Raw genomic sequence first — 19,775 nt, forward strand, 5'->3', positions numbered from 1 at the left:
TAAATCCATTATTAAAAACATATGATGCATCTGTGAGAGCTGGAGTTTCTGCCCCCACCCCCCAATACACACCCAGTGTTCTGAGTACTGGGGACAGTTACAACATTTTAAGAGGCTGATTTCTTTTTTTCTTCACACACACACACAAAACCATGAAAGAACCTTTTACAGGAAGTAACAAATACTCCTAAATAACATTTCATTAAAAATGTGTTCCCTTGGAAAGCAGACAGAACTAAAAGCCATGCTTTTACTTGGCAGAAAAAGTGGTACAGCAGGCAATGTGTGAAGCTAAGGAGCATCAAAATCTACTTTGCCATGGATGTGAGCAGCATTCTGACCTGGAAAATAAAAAGGCAAAGGAATTTTACATGTGCTTTGATAGCTTCTAAACTAAAATTCCAGTGGAATTTCCGTTTCAAGCAAAGAACAAATAAGAAAATGCAGATAATTGTATAAACCATGTTAGTATAAAACTACCAGATACATCTTGGTTTCATTTTGTAAAAACCCTACATCATGTTATATGACAATAAAAGACTGTTGGTTATTTTGTTTGTTTCTAGAAAAAAATTATGCATTTATATTAAACATGTAAATTTTCAGCTCTGGATAGGTCAATGATATTATGCCAGTTTTTTCCTTGTATACCTTTTTCTTCTATTTTTCCTCCTTTCTATTGTTTTTCATTTTTCCCTATCTTTTCTGGGTATTTTTTTTCCCCCAAATCAAGAGTTAGCTAAAGCTCCAGAATATATTAACTGTTTCTGTTATTTAATTGAAAAACAATAAGAAATTTTAAAAAGTTGTAAGCACAGTGACCAAAATAACACTTTCGGTCATTCTTGCTTAAGACATCTGCTTTTAGCTCTTTTTAACCAAGTGAAAGTGAAAGTCACTCAGTTGTGTCCAACTCTTTGCAACCCCAGGCACTATACAGTCCATGGAATTCTCCAGGCCAGAATACTTGAGTGACTAACTTTTCCCTTCTCCAGGGGATTTCCCAACCCAGGGATTGAATCCAGGTCTCCCGTATGGCTGTTGAATTCTTTACCAGCTGAGCCACTAGGAAGGATAAGTAATTAAGCTGAGTTGTTTCCTTCTCTTCCAGATAGAAGCAGGCCCAAGCCATCTTTCCTCTTGCCCCCTTCTAGGTCCTAAAAAAGGAGACTAAAATTGTCTTGGGAAATCTTCTGTTTGTGACAAGCTTTAACATACTCAGTAAAAGCAGTTGCAAAGCAGTTGAAACTCTACTGGGAGTTGTTTTTCAAGGTTACTTTCTCTTCATTAAAAACTTTGTAAAATAATAATGAAAAAGAAACTGCTTCACATTAAGGAAAAAAACAAGATCACTCGTCAGTTTTACTGCTCCCCTACTCGAACTTCTCTTGGTTTCAGGGTAATACTGGCTCCTGTTCTCTAAAATGTCTTCGCTTCACATTCTCTGTAAACAGAAGAGAGCCATAATTACTCCACATTTGATCCATATCAAAGCAACTGATCCATGTATCGATTTACATAAAGTAAAGCACATAAAACATTTTTGCTTTTCACCCTGACTTTACCACTTTCTAAGGAAAGTTTCATTTTCCATACTTCATTTGAATACAAAACCCTCCCATTGAAATTTGTGATGTTAAACAAACCATACCAGTCATTCAACTTTTTAATTAAGGATTCAGTGTTCCATCCCTTTTCAGACATTAAAATTCAGGTGCAGTCATTAATCTTTCTAAACGAATTCACCTGTGGCTAATACTGATGTATTTTCTATGAGGCTTGTCATGGGCTGCATGCTGCATGCATAACCACTCCACAGTTAATTACACAGGGGATTATCGTTAGTGTCATAAAGATAAAGCCTTGCTAGCAGCATTATAGAGAAGTTTCTTTTTCTTTCTCCCTCCTCCCCCTTTTTCTGGAGCAATGCCCTATTTCATTTTGCTAACATTCACATAAGTATTTAAGAAGAATACCTTGTGTTTACCTCAATGGCAGGCTGAAGATAGAAGACAAGGAAAAAGTTGAAAGGCAGGCATGAAAGGACACCCATTTTAACGGTTTGCTATAACAAACTAATTTGCAAGATATGGCCCAACCCAAAAAACGCTGAGAATAATATAAATAAAATATTATTAGTTATATTATTATTACCTTGATTAAATATATAAAATATTTTCCCCTGAATTTGTGAATTGAATGGTAGCTCATACACCTACATTCAGAAAGTTAAAAAAAAAATTTGCCAGTTTTAATCAAAATTCCACTGAGATATGTATGAATAGAACCTATAATAGGGTTCTTTTCAAAAAATATAAAGTAGCTTTACAGTCTGAATCAACAATAACAACAAAAATAATCAAAAGCAAAAATAAAAGAAAAACAAAAAGCAGGGCAGCAAGTTAGATGTATTTAAATTCCACAGTTTAGATCAATCATTTATAACAATTCTATGTATTTATATTTTGATAGAAATAGAATATTTTCACAGTCATGCATTGAACTTTAAATATATACATTCTAGTTGTAATTGACTTATAATTCTCTTTGAACTTGTTATCAACAGTATAGTACTGAGTATAATACATTCTTAGAAAATAGAGAAAAATGTGTAAGTATAGAATAAAGGTGAAATTAAGTGAAAATAAAAGTTTCAGTTAAAGATAATTTGAGATTACTTCAACCAACAAAAAAAATCTTAAAGAATCTGAAATGCTATCTAATACATTACAATAAGGGAGAAATAAGGGAAAAGAAACTTTTAAAAATCCAGTTGCCATCAAAAGAATAAAAAATGTACCTAGCCCTCCTCCAATTTCTTTAATGTGGATTAAGCATTTTAATTTCTAACTATGGAAGAATAGAATCTTTATTATACTTTTTTGATAATATCATTATTTGGAACTATGGAGAAATTGTTTCTGTCAGAAATTTAGGTGTTTCCAAAATGTAGGCAATTGCCTGATTATTTTTAAAAATTTTACCTATGGTTTTCATCAAGTAGATATAGCCACATCCCGTCTCTAGTTTAGGGTAATGAAATGAAATCTATTTTTAATCAACTAGGAGATGATCAATTTGACTGTTTTGCTTCACCAAAAAAGCAGCTTCTTCTGTTTTGAATAGACACAAACTGATTACTAAAGTTAAAAAGATTAATTAGTAATATTTCCCACAAAGTTTTCAGTTTCTTCAGATTAAAAATTTAAAGTTCAAACACAATATTCCTGTTTTTTGAGTTGATATCTACCCACTTGAAAACTATGATTATACTTTGCTCTTCTCTTTCTTAGGCTCTATTGTTTCTGAAGACATATTTCTATAAAAAATTTATCATGAGATTTATGCACATAATTTGATTTAAATTGACTATAACAATAATGGAATAATACTGTAGTGGACAGCGACCCTCTCAGTGGACAATCTTTTACTAGTATTGCTGCTTTTTTCATGGATGATCTGAAATGGAACAAAGTAACTTTTGTGGGCTGGATAGTTTGCACATAAGAGTTTGGTCACTAAAGCACATCAGTGCAGTTTTCTCTCCTATGCCAATGTGATTGTGAACACCTAGGCCCTAGGACGTGACTGTGGCTCCTTGTTCTTTTGATTAGCTGCATGGTGATAACTAATTCTCTTCTATGATTTCCTTATGTTTCCTAATGTCTTACATTTATATGTTCTGAAGAATATCTGATGTTTTCATTCTTAACACATAAAATGCCAATGATGTTAAATTAATAATACAAGCACTATGAATATATGAAACATTTCTAAGTAGAATAAAGTTATTTTCACCCACTCAAATTTTTAAAAAATTTTTTAAAACTTAAAAATTCTGAGAAATTTTTTTAAGATTTCTATCTAAATTATACAACTATATTCTAAAATATACTTTCAAAATTATTGCCTACATGGTAGGCATTTATAGCTTTCAAATATTACTTTATATGTTACTTTTACTAATTTTTTATAAACAGTGTTTTTCTCAATGCAATATTCACAAATAAGGTCTTGCTTTCCAGCCTCACAGTTTAATGTAAAAATTATTAGTCTCTTGATGGACATTAAATTTTAATTAATCTGCAAAGGGAACTAGAGGGAGTATAAGAAGATAAATATGTTTAGATAGTGTTTTTCAAATTTTTTAGTATTTACTGTTTTCTTACCCCTGTTAGATGTAGTTCTGATTATAACTATACCTTTAAACTGTACCTTCTTCTTGCTTTAACTTAAGTGATTTAAAGTTATACCAACTTTATAATACTATGCTTTATTTAAAAAATTCTTTTGAAGTTTCAATACTTCCTACCCCCACTTTGTCCACGTAAAACTGCTTTCTGTGTACACTTTTCCCATCCTTCAAAACTGTTAAGAATGTAACAGAATACAAAAAAGCAAGTTGGAATGTATAGCTGCCAATTCTTTCATTCTTGATGTACTGTTCTATACAAGATACTTTGCCATTCAAGTAGTGTGGACATTATCTAGGAATGCATATGTAGGTTTCTGAAATTCTTAGACAAAGCAGAATTAATAATTGGATCAATCAGGCTTAAATATACATTGACTTTTGGGGTTATGTTATAATATTTGGAGCTTGAGATGGTGCTGAATTGTATATGAGTGCAACAGTAAATATATTTTGGCAATTTAAAAAACTATTTGTGGTTTCTGTTAGTTTAACAGGTAATTGTAAAAGCCTAAATCCGTGGACATGATATTTTCTTGCCAAACATCTAGGTCAGTACATGTCATATTGGTCTATAATGCAAATCATCTTAAAGCTTTAAATAATTTCTTATGCATAAGATGGCCAACTTGATTCTACTATGATTTGTTTGGAAATAACACATATCTACTATAATGACAAACGTTAGGTTGTACTGTTTGTTCAATCTGAGTTTGCATTTGCTGTCTACAACTTTAACCTGAAAACTGATAACATTAAATATATATATATGCCAGAGTGTAGAAATGTGCTAAATGAATTCAGAACAAAGGAAAAACTAAATGAGATACAATCAGTGTAACTAATACTTGAGGACACTCCACTAAATTTTTACTTCAATATTTTAAAAGTAAAATGCTAACTTAAATTTTCTTTTTTAGCAGAAATAATCCTATTTCTCTTGATTAAATTAATAATAGGTAATTTGAATAGCCCAGTGACAGAAGAGAAATTTTGTATATTCACGATTTTTCATGTAAACTTCACCCAATCACCTTAATGAAAGAAACAGAGAAGCTTTGCATTTTAAAAATCTGCTCCATTCATTGGGTTAGAATCAAGAATTACAATACCATGTAAAATATCCAGGAAGCTATTTTCAAGCAATATTTTAAGATGATTTTCAGGCCATGACCTTTCTTTCTTAACAGTTTCAGATACTATTAATATATAAATCTAAAGTTTGAAATGGCTGCCAATAATTCAAAAACATTTAATACAAATTCAAACTCATATAGTGAAAACAATATCCTAAAAGACAAAGACAAACCAGCATTTGTGAGTTGACAAGATCTCACAGGACTGATCCTGTGACTGATCTCACAGGATTTTCCTTAATCATAACACTCCTTTCCAGTTTTTGCTTGCTGTACATACTCCTAATCCTCTAATTTGGGATCTTCAATTTCCTTGTTCATCAATATCTCTACTCAAACTGAAAACATATTTTTTAGCCTAACTTTTATACCTGTGAAAGCAAAAGAACATTCCATCTACCTTTCATGCTGGTTATACACAGTAGACATATGCTGCACCCCTAATAGTCCCAGACCATGACTTCTGTTTTATCGCAGACAGCTTGCAAACCTACTGACAGGATACAGTACAAACACACCAGGCTTTATGGAATTAGTTGATGCACTCGCAAGGTTAATGTAGCATCTGTGATACAAGTCTGTGACCATTCTAATAGCTCTATTGGTAGACCAATGCCATTTCTCAGATCTGCTCTTGAGTTCCATTAAGCAGTTTCCTAGTCACCATTAACTTCAAGTATCATTTACATAGTAAATATATGAATCTCTGGAAAGGAATAACAGGAGTGCAGCCCATTTACACACCACAGGATACTGCTGAATCACAGAAGCCCTGAGCATATTTAGAATATCTTGGACTGACAGCACATTCCAAAGCCTCACTTTGCATTTCTGGACACATGTTCAATTTCTGCTCATGAGTAAGCTGGTCACTGGCCTGATACATCTGCTGTGAAAGGCTTCATTTTTCTCATTTAGAGGTTCAGCAGCATCTCTCGCTGAGGATATTTATAAGGTGTCATATTCTAACAAGCATGGGATAGACTCTGGAGTCAGGAACAAATTTCACACAGGACAAGCTTTCTTTTTTATCTGAAAGCACTAAGGCTAAGAGCCCAGCAGGATTCATCTGGTCCACAAAAGCGCTTCCATCCTGCACACAGTGTGTGCTTAGCTGGAACACCCGCACATCATGGTTTCTTACCAAATGACATTTTCTGGCTGCTCACTTCATATTTGTCACTCGTATACAAAGTGTAATGTCTAAAGAAAGCATGATCGGCTTGTGCATCACTAATCTCATTACTGTAATAGCTCTGAAAACAGGCAACAAAAAAGTAACTGGTAAGCCACTACACATACACATGCCATGCTCAGCATGCACCTCATTGAAATGTGCAATTCACTGGCTGCTAAGAAAGGCAGCAGTCAGAAGTGCCAATTTGACTCCTCACTTCCTGCTGCAAATGAAGAATAACTCCTCAGACCTAAACGAAAGGAGTGCTGACAGGCCTATCTACCTTAACAAGCTGTCAGGTACAAGGGGCAGGGTAATACCCACCAACCTTTTAAATCCAATTGAATATTTCTCTTTTTGGAAACAGGAGCAAAGGAGCAAAAGTTTTCTTGTCATTTAGTCTCTCTTTCACTAGAATATGACTTCTTAGACTTCATTTTGAGGTCTGTGGAGACCCAGACTACATCATTACCGTTATGTGCTATGTTGCACACTAATCATAACCATTATCACTTACAAGTCAACAGCTTCATTCAATTAACTGCCTGACATGGATTTTTCAGTTAATTCATTGTGAAGGTCAGCAGTGGTCAGAGTGGCAGGTGCATTCTGCTACCTCTTTGAATGCCAATTATCAGTCTTAGATAATGACTGATTTTTATAGACAAGTTAATTAGAGAGATCAAATCTAAGATATGGAACTTATGGAACGGTCCAATACTATAAAAGATTATATAGGATGCCCTATGTATTTCAATAAATATATATCCTTTAACTTATTCAAAATTAAAATCTATATTTTATGCTTAACTCCTTTATTCTTAATACAAAATAAATATGTATATCATGGATATAAGAGGTATATATTTAATATAATGATATTATAAAGACTCAACATGAAAAGTTAATAATTAGTCCTGACTTTCAAGTCTTTGGCAATAAGAAAATAATATCCTATGTGTAATGGGGCAGGCACAAGTAGAGACATTTGGGTTCATAAACACCAGATGATTGCAGAAAGATGACTCCAAACAGATCACCTGGATTTACTTATTATTCTGAAAAAGTAATGGTCTTTATTTATATTGATTGGATATCTCTTTCATTTGAAAATAAAAATCACTCATCAAATGTCAAGGACAATATGTCAATACTGTAGTATTGATTTAAAATGCTGATTTTAAATAATTTGTTAGAGAACTTTTATCTTTTTACTACCCTTGGAAGTGGTAGCATATTTTTAATAATCATAACATTTTACAAAATATTATTTAGTTTTTAATGTTATTTATTATTTTACCAAGTTTTAAAAGCTCAGTGAAGTGTTAAATATTAGAACTTTTAAAACACTATAGCATACCATCTGAATAAAAGACAATATGCTTTAAGATACTCTGAAAGAACATAAATAATATTATCTTTGAGAAATTATATAAAAAGGAGATCTGAAGAAAAACTAATGACTACTGTCTACAAAGGGAAGAACTTTTAACGCATTCATTACTTAGCATCATATTTTGTGAAATAATTTGTGGGGTTGTGATTGGCAATTTATGAGTAGAATGTGAGATCCATTTAAAAAATATATGATGCACAAACTTTAAATACTGTTTTGCTATATATAGAAACTATAATAAATACAATAGTTTTTAAGATTGTCCTAAGATTCATGAAGAGAATATATTCACCCACAGTAAAGAAAAAGAATAGATGAGTAGAGTTTGCAATACAAACTGAATTCTAGTTAAGTGTATTAATTTTCCCCTACTCAAAACCAGCCCCTTTTGATTTTTAGTGCATAGTGACTGGATTAAATCAAAGACTTAACATGAAACTTATATAATTACTCCTGGCTTTCATGTGTTTGGCATTTAAAAAAAGAAAAAAAGAATGTCCTATTCAGCAATGAGTTATACATAAGTAGACATTTAAGTTAAAAATGTCTCATGTTTGAAGTAATTTGACTCTAAAGGATTATACTGATTCTCAATATATGTTGATTTTTACTATGGAATGAAAAGGAATGTATAGAAATGCAGACTTGACTTTTGGAATTTCTAGAGAAAATATTGTACATAGTAGAGTAACAGTGAATAACATTTTACATTTAACACAGTAGAGAAATGTGTGTATTAATGGAATATATTACTCAGAATAGTGATTTTGCTTTTCATGATAGTCATTTGCTTAAGAATTATTTAATTTTTTTATGGAAAGCAATTGTGTTTAAACTTAGCTGTAAGAATTGAAAGACCTTGAAATATTAGTACTCTTCCTAAATAGATTTATTAAAAAGTTTAGAAGGTTTTAGCAAGAAGATTATGAAGCAATGTTAGTTGCTTCACTTCTAAAATTTTGCCTTTTCATCTTCAAGCTATATTTAAAGTTAGATTAGATGCAGTAATGACATTCTACCTACAGTTTTTTCTGTACATCTAGGGCCCAATGAAATTTAATATCCTCATAAAACATTTGTGTAGTACATACTTGTTGTGTATTTACTACAAATGAGGCTCTGTGCTAGGTACTAGGATATAAGGATAAAGGATATATATATATCTTTATAGCTGATAAAGAATTTTTATATCACAAGTGACAATTTTCAAACAAAAAGGTATTTATTTAAATTTTATTTATTTCACTTAAAAATTTTTAATATGGTAAAATATGTACAACACTTAGAAATGAAAATCAGAAACTTCACTTATGATTTACTTCCATCTTTGTAAACCACCAGTGAAGGACACTAGATTGAACATTAAGTGGAAGTTAAAAGAAGCTGTAACATTTTATGATGGTTAAGTATTAGCTGAACAAACTTAAGTTAATTTTGCAAAATAAAAAAGTGATGTAAAAGTTACCAAAAGTAATTCCACAGGGATTAAATTTGCAGTGTTGTGGATAACATCTTTCTCTTTCCCCACAAAACTGAAGATAGCACTAAATGCATTTTGATTATTTTGTATTATTAAGATCTTCCTCTGACACTTGAAGAGAGCAAATATTGCCAGTATAGATGTCAAATGGCTGATTTTTTTCTAAAAATTATAAGTGATAAAATCTATTTAATTATGACCATTATATATAACCTTTATTAAACTATGAAACCTATCTATAATATTTCATATACATTTATGATAAGAATAACAAAGCAATTCACAATTTAACAAAATGTGCCATTTATTATGTATATGCATTTATTATACAATTAAAAATATAAATCACACTAGTGATAATATGTATTTATAAAAATATTTGCACATTTATGTGATCATAAACATATAATATGTATTATATAGGACAGAATATTAGTGATATGTATGTGTGTGTTTTGAAAGCAGCAATGTACTTTCTGGAAATATAATTTAAATGATTTCATGAATTACTTTGCACTAGTTTATATGCTACATTGCTAATTTATATGAATAATCCAGATGAATGAATGTGTTTCATAAGCTTTGTCAAATTTTAATGACCTTAAATATAAAATCTGTTCAATATAGATATTAATACATTAGATTTTAATTTTTTAGCTACCTGGAACATGATGTCTTCTCTCATAATTCTCTATGTTTGTTTCACTTTTAAATACCAGTTTTCAACTTTGTAATATATATTATACTTTCAATTAAATTTATAAAATATATTAATCTGACATTGCGGTCAGATTGTGTGACAAAAAGCAAAAGTCATGCTATATAGAGAAAACCTCAATTCACTTTAAAATGTTTTAATAGTTTGCATACTATTATTTTTGATTTTCAAATAACTTGAGCAGAAAACCAAGAACGTTGAATAAGAAGCACAATTTTTGTTTGTTTAAATCATAAAGGATCACATTCCACAAAGGAAAGTGAAGTCAACTCCAGGGGCCTGGTATAATGCTCTCAACTCTAATAATTACTAGTTGTCTCCTCTTGGACAAATGACTTTTCTTTGCCTCTTTTTTTCCTCATTTGTAAAGTGGGAAGGTTGTAGTAGAATCCACTTTAAAGGACTGGGATTAAACAGGAGGAGAAATTAAATAATCCACGGCAAATGATGGTAAGCAAGAAGCAACTGGTAAACATCAAAATTATTAACAGTTGTTACCATTTTGAGTACATTTACTTGTTGTTCATCATAATTTCCTGTATGTGATTTTTTTTCCCCCTCACCTATATTCTGGTTGAAGGCAAGAGGATGAACAATAAATATTCATTAGTCCACAGTTTCTCTGAAAATGATCATATTGCGTTTTTAGTAAAGGTTGCCACATTTGAATAGTGCTAAAAATTAAAAAAATGATAAAGACCAATGAACACGCAAATTATACTGGATGGACCAAATTATAGTAGAAGAACAAAGCAGCAGATTTGTTTTTTCTCTTCTCTTAATGGTTTCCTATGAAGTACTCTTGCCTGGAAAATCCCATGGATGGAGGAGCCTGGAAGGCTGCAGTCCATGGGATCGCTGAGGGTCGGACACGACTGATCGACTTCCCTTTCACTTTTCACTTTCATGCATTGGAGAGGGCAATGGCAACCCACTCCAGTGTTCTTGCCTGGAGAATCCCAGGGACGGGGGAGCCTGGTGGACTGCCGTCTATGGGGTCGCACAGAGTCGGACACGACTGAAATGACTTAGCTTAGCTTTATGAAGTTAAAGTGTTACAAAGTAATTTTTTAATCTCTAAGAAGAATAATTTCATTCAGTTATTATGTCCTACCAAAATTATTTAAATAACATTAAATTATATAATTAAACAATTAATTTACATTTGGAAAATATAAGCATAAACTTATAATTAAAAACATATTAAGCACTTCTATAAAATATTCCATATTCTTGGTATATTACTGGGTGTTTTTTAGTTGCAAAATTAAGCTGTTGGTCCTTATCTTTAAAAGCATAGAAGCCAAGAGCAATACTGATGATACAAATATTTAAAGAACCTAGAAGCAACTGAAAAAATAAGGAACTAATACCAGTGAAACAAAGTTCTTATTTGAAGTACACCCTGGTGGGATTAGACTTTATTTACTCTGTGAACTGTGGTTGTATTACCTGCAGAATTGAGTGGGTGGGTATTATTGTATGCTTTGTGTACTGGTGGGGTTCAAAAGTTCACCACCCTCTTTTTACCCAGGGTTACGTCTGCCTCTTTGGATTTTCCTCCAACTTTCCTCTCCCCTCACTCTGCGTGCACATGCACACGCACACACACACATACACACATACGCACACACCCTCCCTTGTAGTTACTGTACAACCTGTTCTTCACTTGTCTCCATAGATCTTCACTTGCATCTTACTCCTCCTGGCACACAGATTAGCTGTGACCTCAGTCTAGGTATTTAAGCTCCATGAGCCTCAGTTAACTGGGTTCATTCACTCAGTATTATAATAACCAATTCACACACCTTTTTTTCCAAAGTATGAGGAGGCAAAATATTTAAGCTAATTTTATGAGGTTCACATCTTTGTTTAAAATACTTCCATTAATCCATTGAACCTATATATTCCTATAGAAAATGTTTAGGTAAAAAGGGATTTCTGTGAAAGTCCCCAAATGTGAGACTTTAAAATAATGGGTTTTATAAATGCATGTTATAAAATACCTTCACCAATGAAAAAAATATTGCTCTCAAAAAACCCCTGAAGCCAGTAAAGATTTGATTAGAGACGACTTCTTTGAGAAACTATCTGATTTGCAAGGGTGACATTAATTTTCTTCTTACTCTCAGAAATTTGACAATTCTTAAATATCTTATTTTCTTTCTGTTTCTTAGAACTCACTCGATTCATCCTCTATATGTTTTCTTTTTCCTGTTATCTCACCAGACAACAAAGTCCCATGTGCCTGAAAATTCTTTCCCTTTGGATCTGCCAAGTTAAGGCCCTCTGCAAATTCCCTCTTTACTCTTTGTTTCTCTGAAGTCTGCAATACACACTAGATAAAACATCAGCTGAACAACAATAAGCACCCCAGAAACAGACTGATAAATATTAGATGGACAGAGAGATGGTAAAAATGATTGACTTTCCTTACATAGTTAAAAAAAGAGAGAGAGAGAAATGAGCTGGAAAGATGAATAGGGAATTGAATCAAAATTAGCCAATCCTTTAATCACTGAGCCTTTTCTTATACTTCATTAATGTGTTTACCATAAATAATATTCAAGAAATATTTATTTTTATTATGTTTAATAGATATATTAAATAAGGCTAACATTATTAAATGAATTAAGTTTCAACTACTAAGCATAAAGAGTAACTTAATTAGATGTTAGAATTGAGTAGCAATTTAATTAGATGTTAGTATTTACCACATGTAAAGATCAATGACTCCAGATAAAGCATCTAATGTTTATATAGCGTTTACTGTGTCCTAGGCAAACTAACAAACTCTGCATAGATTAATTTATTTAATTCCTTCAAAACCCTACAAGGAATACACTGTTTCTGAGGTCCAGGAAGATTAGAGAGATTTCAGGAGAATAAAGAACTTGTCTGAATTTATTCAGTTTAGAGGCAGAAGAGTTCAGATACAGATACTGATCATTTAATGCCTCCAGAGCCAATGCTCTAAGCCTTTGTGCCCAAAGTCTTAACCAGCAAACAAAGCTGGCATAAACAGCAAGACAAACTTTACAAAAAGGCAAAATAGCTTCTGATTTGAATGGCATTGTTACATGTTAGAACATGATTAACCAAATATTGTATAAATTATTCCTGAATCAGCCAGGACAGATTTTAGTACAAGATATTATCTTGCTAGTATGCAGACAATTTACAAAATATAATAGATATATCAGCAGAACATTTTGTCTTAGGAATGTCCAACAACATCACTATACCTCTGAAAAGAAGGCAAAGGTTTAAAAATATTTAAGAAATATTTTTTAAATTGCCCTTAATACCACATATTTACAAAGTAATATGTGCAATTGAAAAATATTTACATCTAGATTGTCAGTTTAAAAGGGGAAAGTTTTTTTTAATTCATTTTTATATCTCCCTCTAACACATTGCATTTTTATATAAGGCATATATGAAGTAATTATTTTGTGGTTTGAAAAATTTAAAATATAGACATATCGGCATTCATCTCTGAGAAGTGACTTGTTTTTCTCTATTTGTGTGTAATTGGGGCAAAATTAAGTAGTGTTTTAATTTTACCTAAAGAACTTATTTAGGAAGCCATCTCGACAGATTTTAATTTCCTGGGCTCCAAAAGCACTGCAGATGGTGACTGCAGCCATGAAATTAAAAGATGCTTGCTTCTTGGAAGGAAAGGTATGACCAACCTAGACAGTGTATTAACAAGCAGAGACATCACTCTGCTGACAGAGGTCCATCGACTCAAAACTGTGGTTTTTCTAGTCAGTAGTCATGTCAGACGTAAGAGTTGGACCATAAAGAAGGCTGAGCACAGATAATTGATGCTTTTGAGTTGTGGTGCTGGAGAGGACTCTTGAAAGTCGCTTGGACAGCAAGAAGATCAAAATAATCAATCGTAAAGGTAATCAACCCTGAATATTCACTGAAGGGACTGATCCTGAAGATGAATTCTCAATAGTTTGGCCACTTGATGTGAAGAACCAACCCAGTGGAAAAGTCCCTGATGTTGGGAAAGATTGAGGATAGGGGGAGAAGGGGACAGAAGAGGATGAGATGGTTGGATGGGATCACCAAATCAATAGACATGAGTTTGAGCAAACTCAGGGAGATCGTGAAGGACAGGGAAACCTGGTGTGCTGTGTCCGTGGGTTTTAAAAAGTAGGACACAATTGAGCTAATTAACAACAAAGAAGTCCTTCAACAGATGAATGAGTGAATAAATAATATGTGATATACATGTATATGATGGAATATATATGTATCAAATTATATGGTGTATATCTATCCTATCAGTTAAGTTCAGTCACTCAGTTGTGTCCAACTCTTTGCGACCCCATGGACCGCAGCACACCAGGTCTCCCTGTCCATCATCAACTCCTGGAGTTTACTCAGACTCATGTCTAATGAGTCGGTGATGTCATCCAAGCAGCTCATGCTCTGTCATCCCTTCTCCTCCTGGCTTCAATCTTTGCCAGCATCAGGGGCTTTTCCAATGAGTCAGCTATTTGCATCAGGTGGCCAGAGTATTGGAGTTTCAGCTTCAGCATCAGTCCTGCCAATGAATATTCAGGACTGATTTCCTTTAGGACTGACTGGTTAGCTCTCCTTGCTGTCCAAGAGACTCTCTAGAGTCTTCTCCAATACTGCAGTTCAAAAGCATCAATTCTATAGTGCTCAGCTTTCTTTATATTCCAACTCTCACATCCATACATGACTACGGAAAAGAACCATAGCTTTGACTAGATGGACTTTTGTTAGCAAAGTAATGTCTATGCTTTTTAATATGCTTTTTGGTTGGTCATAACTTTTCTTCCAAGGAGCAAGGGTCTTTTAATTTCATGGCTGCAGTCACCAATTGCAGTGGTTTTGGAGCTCCCCAAAATAAAGTCTTTCACTGTTTCCATTGTTTCCCCATCTATTTCCAATGAAGTGATGGGACCAGATGCCATGATCTTAGTTTTCTGAATGTTGAGCTTTAAGCCAACTTTTTCACTCTCCCCTTTCACTTTCATCAAGAGGCTAGTTAGTTCTTCTTCACTTTCTGCCATAAAGTGGATGTCATCTGCATTTCTGAGGTTAGTGATATTTCTCCTGGCAATCTTGATTCCAGTTTGTGTTTCATTCAACCCAGCATTTCTCATGATGTACTCTGCATATAAGTTAAATAAGCAGGGTGACAATATATAGCTTTGATGTACTCCTTTCCCGATTTGGAACCAGTCTGTTGTTCCATGTCCAGTTCTAACAGTTGCTTACTGATCTGCATGTAGATTTCTCAGGAGGCAGGTCAGATGGTTTGGTATTCCCATCTCTTTCAGAATTTTCCACACTTTGTTGTGATCCACACAGTCAAAGGCTTTGTCATATTCATTAAAGCAGAAGCTTTTCTGGAATTCTCTTGCTTTTTCGATGATCCAACGGATGTTGGCAATTTGATCTCTGGTTCCTCTTCCTTTTCTAAATCCAGCTGGAACATCTGTAAATTTACAGTTCATGTACTGTTGAAGTGTGGGTTGGAGAATTTTGAGCATTACTTTGATAGTGTGTGAGATGAATGCAATTGCATGGTAGTTTGAGCATTCTTTCACATTGTCTTTCTTTGGGATTGGAATGAAATCTGACCTTTTCCAGTCCTGTGACCTCTGCTGAGTTTTCCAAATTTGCTGACATATTGAGTCCAGCACTTTCACAGCATCATCTCTTAGGACTTGTAATAGCTTAACTGGAATTCTATCAGCTCCACTAGCTTTGTTCATAGTGATGCTTCCTAAGCCCACTTGACTTTGCATTCCAGGATGTCTGGCTCTAGGTGAGTGATCACACCATCGTGATTATCTGGGTCATGAAGATCTTTTTTGTATAGTTCTGTGTATTCCTGCCACTTCTTAATATCTTCTGCTTCTGTTATGTCCATACTATTTCTGTCCTTTATTATGCCCATCTTTGCATGAAATTTCCCTTGGTATCTCTAGTTTTCTTGAAGAAATTTCTAGTCTTTCCCATTCTATTGTTTTCCTTTATTTCTTTGCATTGGCTTTTTAGGGGAGAGTCTACATTTGAGTAATTAGAGAAGCAAATGGCAACCCACTCTCACGTCCTTGCCTAGGAAATCTCATGAACAGCGGAGCCTGGTGGGCTACAGTCCTTGGCGTCTGAGTCAGACACGAATTAGGAACCAAAGCACCACCACCACATGCAAGGGATATACAGTATTTGTCTTTCTCTATCTGACTTATTTCACTGAGCATAAACCAGCCTCTGCCATGTCACAAAAGCAGCAGGATTTCCTTTTCTATGGCAGAATAAATTCTCATCACATATATAAACTTTGTGTGTCTTTATAGTGAGGATACCAAGGACTATAGCCAACCAGGCTCCTCTGTTCACATTTTACATTTCAAATATATACTACTGATTTTGTCAATCCTTCTTCAATAAAATTAAAAGAAAGAAAGTAAGAAAGTGAAGTTGATCAGTCGTGCCTGACTCTTTGCAACCCCATGGACAGTAGCCTGCACTAAGCTCTTCTGTCCATGGGATTTTCTAGTCAAGAGTACTGGAGTGGGTTGCTGTTTCCTTCTCCAGGGAATCTTCCCAACTTAGAGATTGAACCCAGGTCTCCTGTATTGTAGACAGACGCTTTACTGTCTGAGCCACCAGGGAAGTCATACCTGGCTTGGGGGAAAACGTGGAAAGCTTCATTGCTTTCTGTTTTCAAAATGTTAACATTGGTAATATAACTCCCCTGCCTGACATACACATACACACACATGCTTCAAAGCATTCCAAAAAATATCTGAAGATAATTGTGTATGCTAAGATAACTTATAATTTAGCAAAGAACACAAACAACTAGGATTCTCTCATGAAAGCTACCTGGCATGCTTGAGATGCAAGAAATGTCATGCTTGTCAAATTCCATTGCAAAAACACACAGGTTCCCAATCTCTAAAGTCTCTTTTGGAGTCCTTGACCAAAGCTGAATTTCAGATATGAAGAATATTAGTCTCCAAAGGATATGCCCTGCTGACTTCTTTCCCTGTTAACAGTATTATATCATCTTTGAACAGAAACCCTTTATAGTTTATCATAGCCTGGCAGCCAAAGATACAGGTAACTTTTATTTGTGGTCATTCAGGTGAGGCACCTCAAGTCACTGATATACATGTATTCCTATAGGGTAGTTTTGAAAGAAAAGGTCATCTGTTTCCTTTTTTTTTTGTTCTTAATATAAATATATCCCCTCCTTTACTTTCTCCCCAGCCACTCTCTTCCCACCTCAAGGAGAAATCTTATATATCCTGAAAACCAAAAGAAGACCTCAAACCCCCAAACTTAAAAATAGAAAGCCAAATCCTAAGCTTTTTAAAGAAAAAAAATTAAAAAATTAAATAAGAAACACACTGCAAATTGCAGGAGAGCTTCTGAATGCTTTAACTTTCTTCCCACAATACATAACCTCTATTATCAAATTGGATTGTGTGTGAAATAAGAGATGTTAGTGTTAGACAGGCAGTTATTTTAATATGCTCTTATTACCACAGCTTTCTCCCCAAGCAGGAGAACACACTCTAGCACTTTTGTTTTTGCAGTCAGGCAAGGTATACTTTGTATGTTTGTTAAACATCTCCACTGTGTACATAATCAGGTCAGTTATTTACTTCCAAGTTATTTCAAGGTTCAAACCAGTCTAAACCAAGAAAATATATCAATCACTTTTATTTGTTTCCTTGAAAAAGGGAAAGAATCTAGAGAAAAGTGACAGTTTTACAAATTTGTTGATTAACCAATCATCAGATAGCTACAAAATCATTGGCAATAATAAAAGTATAAAATTTATACTCTTATTGGGAAAATATTATACTTTAAAGATAAGTAAAATTAAATTAAAATAAATTTTAAAATGTAGGATCATTAGCTAAATAATATTTAACTTGTCACTTTGTTAACCAGAAAATTAAAATTTATTTTGCTTCTGTCTTCGTGAAAATGAACTAGGTAATCCAAAAAAGATTTTTTGGGGTACAGAAGGACGGTATAGAAAATAAGAAATATTTTCTAATGTAACAAAAAATAATGTACCTGATATAAATTTAATAAAACTAACAAACTCTAAATTTATAGATGCAGAATATTTTGCTCAAAACTTTTCTAAGTTTTAGTTTTTTAACATTTCAAAACAACAATGAAATAATCTAGAATGTTCTTTTTGGCAATAATTGAAAGAATTTTTTTAATAGAAGAGAATTTCCATATTTGAATGAGTAAATCATAAGCAATATTGGTTCTTATTTTGGTTGAAATTGTTACAGAAGAAATTCATTGTCTCTTGAATTTAAGCAACTACCTGTACTGTAAGCAGAAAATAGTTTGAAATTGAATTTTCTGCTGCTGTTCATATTACAACTTTACATAACTGATTTTTCAAAAAAAAATTACCTTAGCTATTGGAATGGCAAAAAATATATTAAGTGAAAATACAAATTCTTTTAAGATTGTAAGATCATATGCATAAATAACAAGTTTGAAATGTCTGAGACTTTTCTAGGTTTGTGTTACTCTGTAAATCACAGTTTCTTCATCTTTAAAATGAAGACAGTATCCATTTTACAGGGCACTTATATAAATTAAATGAGATTATTTTTATGTAAAAGACCAAATTTTGTATCTGAGACATCTATAAATAGTAGCAATCAGTTCAGTTCAGTTCAGTCGCTCAGTCGTGTCCGACTCTTTGTGACCCCATGAATCGCAGCATGCCAGGCCTCCCTGTCCATCACCAACTCCTGGAGTTCACTCAGACTCACGTCCATCGAGTCGGTGATGCCATCCAGCCATCTCATCCTCTGTCGTCCCCTTCTCCTCCTGACCCCAATCCCTCCCACATCAGAGTCTTTTCCAATGAGTCAACTTTTCGCATGAGGTGGCCAAACTACTGAAGTTTCAGCGTTAGCATCATTCCTTCCAAAGAAATCCCAGGGCTGATCTCCTTCAGAATGGACTGGTTGGATCTCCTTGCAGTCCAAGGGACTCTCAAGAGTCTTCTCCAACACCACAGTTCAAAAGCATCAGTTCTTCAGCGCTCAGCCTTCTTCACAGTCCAACTCTCACATCTATACATAACCACTGGAAAAACCATAGCCTTGACTAGATGGACCTTTGTTGGCAAAGTAATGTCTTTACTTTTGAATATGCTATCTAGGTTGGTCATAACTTTCCTTCCAAGGAGTAAGCATCTTTTAATTTCATGGCTGCAGTCACCATCTGCAATGATTTTGGAGCCCCAAAAAATAAAGTCTGACACTATTTCCACTGTTTCCCCATCTATTTCCCATGAAGTGATGGGACCGGATGCCATGATCTTCGTTTTCTAAATGTTGAGCTTTATAAAAAGGAAAGAATACCAGAATAACACAGTTAATTCAGATACACAGTTTACACCTGCAAAGGAAAAGAAAAGCAACAAGATATAAAATAGCATAAGATTCTCCTCTTCCTCCCTCTCCCCTTCCTTGTTCATCTCTTTCTTCTCCTTTCCTCCTCTCTTCCTTCTTCTCCTCCATCTCCCTAACACCCTTGTTTTTCTTCTTTCTCCTCTTTGTCCTCCTCTTCATCTCCTTTTCTTCTGCTGTTTCTTGTCTATTCCTTCTCTCCCTCATCCCTTTGG

This window comes from Bos indicus, chromosome 3 (assembly GCF_029378745.1).
Source record: "Bos indicus isolate NIAB-ARS_2022 breed Sahiwal x Tharparkar chromosome 3, NIAB-ARS_B.indTharparkar_mat_pri_1.0, whole genome shotgun sequence".
Lineage (NCBI taxonomy): Eukaryota > Metazoa > Chordata > Mammalia > Artiodactyla > Bovidae > Bos > Bos indicus.